Here is a 6423-nt window from a genome sequence, read left to right as displayed (position 1 = left end):
AATTTGAAACCTTTAGATTCCAGGGTCTGCCTCCATACCTCTAATTGCGCGTTCACACCATCTCGCATCTCGTCAATCAATACTATCATCTGCAAATAGCATGCACCATACACCTCCCCTTGGATGTGGAGCATCAGTACGTCCATCACCAGAGCAAACAAAAAATGGCTGAGTGTCGACCCCTGATGCAACCCCATCATAACCGAAAAATGGTTTTGAGTCCCCACCCACCGTCCTCACTTGGGTCTTTACTCCATCATACATGTCCTTAATCTACCTAACGTAGGCAACAGGTACCTCTAGCCTCCAAACATCTCCACAAAATCTTCCTCGGAACTTTATCGTATGCCTTTTCTAAGTCAATGAACACTATATGCAAGTCCTTCTTTCTCTCCCTATACTGCTCCATCAATCTCCTAACGAGGTTGATGGCTTCTGTAGTCGAACGCCCACGGCATAAACCCAAACTGGTTATCGAAAATAGACACACTCCTCTTCACCCAACTCTATCACTCTCTCCCAGACTTTCATAGTATGGCTAAGCAGCTTGATACCCCGATAGTTATTGCAATTTTGGATATCACCCTTGTTCTTGTATATAGGAACCATCGTGCTCCACCTCCACTCTTCGGGCATCTTTTTCGTTCTAAAAATGACATTGAATAGCCTAGTGAGCCACTCCAAGCCTGCCTTGCCCGCACTCTTCCAAAACTCTACCGGAATTTCATCCGGCCTGGTCGCTTTGCCCCTGCTCATCTTACGCATAGCCCCCTCAACTTCATCAACTTTAATCTGCCTACAATACCCAAAGTCACAATGACTCCTGGAGAGTTTCAAATCACCCAGTACAATGCTCTTGTCCCCATCCTCGTTCAAGAGACTATGGAAGTAGGTCTGTCATCTCCGACGGATAAGCCCCTCATCAAACAAAACTCTACCTTCTTCGTCCTTGATGCACTTCACTTGGTCCAAGTCACACGCCTTCCTTTCTCGCGCCTTGGTTAACCTGAACAACCTCTTATCCTCACCTCGTCCCTTGAGTTCCTCATACAAACGACTAAAAGTTGTAGTCTTGACCGCCGTAATTGCTAGCTTTGCCTCTTTCTTAGCCAACTTATAATGCTCCCTATTCGCCATCTTCTCCTCCTCGTATACACTTTCCACTAGCTTCAAATACGCTGTTTTCTTGGTTTTCACTTTTTCTTGCACCTCTCCAATCTACCACCAGTCTCCCTTGTAACCGCTAGAGTAACCCTTTGAGACCCCTAATACATCTCTCGCGGCTTTCCTAATGCACTGCGCAGTCGTGGTTCACATAGCGCTTGGGTCCCCACTACTCCTCCAAGCCCCCATAGTCACCAGCTTGACCCCCAACTCCTACGCTTTAGCTTCCGTCAATGCTCCCCACTTTATCCTATGGTAAGAAAGTAAAAAATAAAAACGTTCAAGAAAAATAGCTAGTATTTGGGAAAATTTGGATTGGGACTGCATGCATGTAGACTTGATCACTTGGTTCATAAAATGTTATATTCCAACTATGCTGGAAAAGTCAAATAAGTGTCGTGAAGCTTGTACCAGCTTTCAAATTGCAAAAAGCTACTGGCTTGGAAATTGCAGAAGCTAAGTTAGCAGGAGGAGGCAAGTCATGCTAATATCCTCCTTTGTGGGTCTTCTTGTTGTTATCGGTCGATTGTGAGAAAATGATAAAAGAGAGCTTGTATTGAATTAATTATGAAAGCCATACAGAAGGGCTCCTTGCATAGGAGTTAACACTTTAGGACTAAGAAAAGTTTATAATGTGGCAAATTATGTAATAGAGTAAGTAATTAAATAAGGCATACTTAATTTGAGATTTCTACTTATGATAGGAATACGAAAATTATAATATTGTAATTATGTAAAAGAGAAGATAATTAAATAAAGAATATTTGAATACTGAAAGTTCTACTTATGATAGGATTGACAAGAATGTTAGATATTATTAACCTGAACACATGAAACGAATTTAGAATATTTTAACATATACATCACCATTTCGTTTTCCGTGATCCTTGTTTGGTTGGGTTTTGAGTTTAAGAAAGAAAAGAACTTAAACATGCCATAACATTTTGAACCTTGTGATTTTAAATATAACATTACATTTGCTTGGCTATAATACTTGTCATTAAGGGCAGAAGGGAAAGAGTAAGTTAAATTATTTTTAAATTTAGAGTGGTCATTCTTTTTGGAAGAGAGTAACAGACTGAAGAGGAAATAGCGTTACATAAACAGGAACGGAGGGAGTAATTGATTTGATTTCTTGACTTCTAATACTCCCTCTAAAATTTGAGATAATTAAACAACTTGAGTTTGCGAATCAAAACTAAAAAGTGGAGTCGAGTATGACAAGAGGAGCTACTGTTTGAAGATGTGGCACTTGTGATTAGACAATGATATGACAACTAATTGGATAGTTGCGTGGCCATTGTTGAATTGTGTGATCCGTGCATTTGAAAGTTATAGCTATTAGAGAGAATTTTAATTGATTTATTTTATGTCTATACTACCCCCATCGTATGGTGAGTGATTCTTTTTATTCGGTCAAGCACGTGAGAATATTTTCATTTTCTGTTTATGGTTGATATTCTCTCTAATAACTTAAGTTTTTAGATGAGTTGGTCACATAATCCAATATGGTACCAACAAAATAGAGGTTCTGAATTCAGTTCTTATTTGTCCTCATTGATAAAACATTACGAGCTGCTTGGCTCAATAGAAAGAATAGGGTCAGATGTAAGTGAGTGGGTGTGTTATAGACCTAAAGTAAGTAATATAAGTGTCCTTTTAAGAGCAATTAAATGGATAGTGACATGGCGCTGAATGGTTGATGTGTCAAAGGTACTACGCAGACTAAACAAGAGTGAGGAACCAAGATGTGATTTTTTTGGATTCAAAGAATCAAAATGTGATTCTTTTGGATTCAAAAAACTAAAATGTGTGAAAAAATAATTAGTGACCATAACATATATAACACCCTTTTATAAGGCGTTATACCTTAACGACCATTTGCCCAATTAAGTAGAGCGCCCTTTTTTAAGGCGTTATATGTTTTACTCAAACGGGCGAGAAGGTATAGCGTCCTCACTTAAGGCGCTATAGTATAACGCCCTTACCTAAGGCGCTATACTTACATAAATAATTGTCCCTTCCCCTTCAGCTTTTTCAAGTCGACAAGATAATACACATAATGTGGTATTTTACCGCGCTATATTTTGCGTGATAATGATTCTTTCGGGTATAAAAAAGCTTCTTAAACTGAACCAAGTCATCTGTATTTCAAAGACCTTTTAACAAGTGGTTCAAAAAGAGGTAAAAGGATGAAGGTAGTTCAACAGATCCCCATGGAACACGTCTTAACATTATCGATCCCTACCTTGAAAAATATATGCTAGGTTGCTACACTGACTTGGTTGATAACAAGTGGTATGGTGTTCTACGTACCTTGAAAAATAAGCCTATCAATATACATATTGATCTCAAAGTTGCAGGGCACATTATTGAGGGCGAAGCGCATTCTACAAAGCCTGAAGGTATGCGAATTTGGGGCAAAAAACTACAATGGGTTTTCCTTTACTCAAAACGGTGTGATTACGAAGTACTATGTCGCTGGCATGGGCTTGTTGTGCCACAAGCACTGTCTGCAACCTTCCAAACAAACACACACAAAGATGAACCAGAAGTGATTCGACATTTAATGAAAGAGATTCTAGAGATGGAAAAGGCACTAGTTGTTCATCATGCAATGGATGATCTTAACTTACTGAGAGGAATGGAGGCTCAGTACTGGGATTCATTAGAAAATGATAAAATGTATAGAGATAATGATTATCCTGTTTTCCCAACAGTTGTCGAGTAGGAGGGACTACCTAAGTTTCTACCACAGACGTTGGACGTAGGAGTCCCATATTGTTGTAGAAATCAAGCAAGTGGACTTCTTGATGATAGCGATGAAATGCGAGAAATGTGTGTCAACTGGGATCTAGATTACGATGCCCTCGGTGTCGAAGGGTACGTACACGATATTGATGGAGAAGACGAAGACAGTGACAATAAAATAGTGCCAGACAGCGACGATAATGACGAATGATAATTTTTTTTCTTGGGGTGTATGTTAAATTGTTGTACTGAAGTATTAATGCTAAATATCAATAAGACTTAACACCAATGGAAACATAATTTTATTTCATACATTCTGCAAGATGAACATGTACATACACTTATTACAATAAATTATTGAAATACAACACTACGGGTATCCTTGATAATTGGGCACATTGCATGAACTTCTACCGGGAGCTGAATTACTACCGCTACCCAAACCAGCTAAAGGACATTTACGACGGTCGTGTCCTGTTTGCGAGCATATGCCACATTTATGTGCATAAACGGTATCACCAATATCCATTTGGTTCCGTATACGCGTTCTTTTTTGCACTTATCGTTGACGCAAATGCTCCTTGTTACACACCATTTTAAATGGTTCCGGCAGCCAATAATGCTCAGCACCCACTGGCTGCAACTGTCCACTATAGGTGTTTAAGTATGCAGTAATACTATATTCTTTATCAACATAGCTGGTTGTCGCAAAACCTGTATGTTAAAAGCACTTCATGGCATGTGAGTACGGCATGTGGTAGATGGACCATTTTTCACAAGAGCATAACCTTCTGGCTTCATTTACGGTGTGTGTATTATTCCCCCGATTTTGATGGATAGCGATGCGAACTTCAAAAATATTCTGTTCGTTGCAATACTGTAAATATGAATGCCAATGTGCTCGCCTCCTGTATTTCTCAAATCTTTTCATTGGTATTGGCATAAATTCAACACCCCTTTCCATCAATGACGATGCACCTCTAGCCCTTTCAACAAACCTCTCTGCCATCTGCTTGAATGACATCCGCATCATGGCAGTGACAGGCAATCCACGTGCAGATTTCAATAACTCGTTAAAAGACTCTGACACATGTGTAGTCAGAATTCCCAATCTTCTGCCACCATCCGCATGCAAAGTCCACTTGTCAAGCTCATGTCGCATCAACCAATGATAGGCTCATTGGTCTTCCTGACTGATCGATTCTATGCGCCTCCTGAATTTACACTCTTAGTGATCCGTTGCAGCCATTCACATTAAATCATGCAAATCTTTGTTGGGATGTGCCTTCTAAAAATTGGCCTTCAGGTGCCTCACACAGTAACGGTGGTAGGCATACGGTTCCTGTCGTGCAGGCAAATTCTGTACAGAACTTAAAATACTCCATGCCGATCAGATATTAGACAAATACCTGAACGTTGTCTGAAAACATGCCCCTTTAAGTGGTTCAAAAATAGTGTCCACATCTCTTGGCTTTTATTGGCACAAATAGCAAAAGCTAGGGGAAATATACTTCCATTAGCATCTACTGCAACGGCGATCAACAACTTAATATCATACTTTCCATAGACATGAGTGTCGTTTATGGATATTACCGGCTGGCAATGCGCAAAACCATCAATTGCTGGTTTAAATGCCCAGAACACATATCTAAATATATGTTCTGGTATTCCCGAACTCCGCTCAAGCTTCCATTCAACAACAGTCCCGGGGTTAAAGTGTTGCAATGCGGCCATGTACCTGGGTAGAGATGCAAAGGACTTATCCCATCTACCATAAACAATTTCAAACGCACGTTTGCGCCCGAGAAATGCCTTTCTTTTGGTAATGGAATACCCATATTCCTGGTGGACAGATGTTATACACTTTTTGATCTTGTACCTTATGGACGTTTCAATGTGTAAAATCAAGACAAGAGAAATCAAGTCAACATTCAAGTTAAAATGATTCCCACTAAATATGTCCATTTCACAATAGTGGGTGCCAATGTATTTATCCATAACCCACATATTTATTTTCTTCTTCCTTGCACGCAGCATCTAATTACAACCCGTAAACCATCTACGGAAAATAACCTTGTATATATCCGAAGATGACTCTGCTACCGTGATCTCACGACACTCTTTTATGTTGTACATTTGCACCGCCCTGCTTAGGCGCGCTTTATCAGGAAAAAAGCATGCCCTTTGGCAGCACCGTTGTTCTAGATTCATCCCACATTGCTGTCCGAATTTCATAAATATCCATTGTGAGGGCATCCACATCCGACATACTTGGAAAATGATCAAGGTAGGGAATCTCCCTTGAATGAAATGGCACATGGGACTTGTACACTCTTGGTCTAACGGGAGGTGGAGTATGCTCCCTCGTCAAATCAAGTTCAGCATTCTCTTCCTCCTCCTCATCAGGAAAAGGTGTGTCATCTCCAGACTCATCGGCATTGTTGTCATAATCACTATTCTCTTCCTAACTCTACGCATCTGCCAGATCCCGATTAAATATGTCATCTT

This window comes from Nicotiana tabacum, chromosome 22, assembly GCF_000715075.1.
Source record: "Nicotiana tabacum cultivar K326 chromosome 22, ASM71507v2, whole genome shotgun sequence".
Taxonomy (NCBI): domain Eukaryota; kingdom Viridiplantae; phylum Streptophyta; class Magnoliopsida; order Solanales; family Solanaceae; genus Nicotiana; species Nicotiana tabacum.
Note: the sequence above shows the minus strand (reverse complement) of the source record.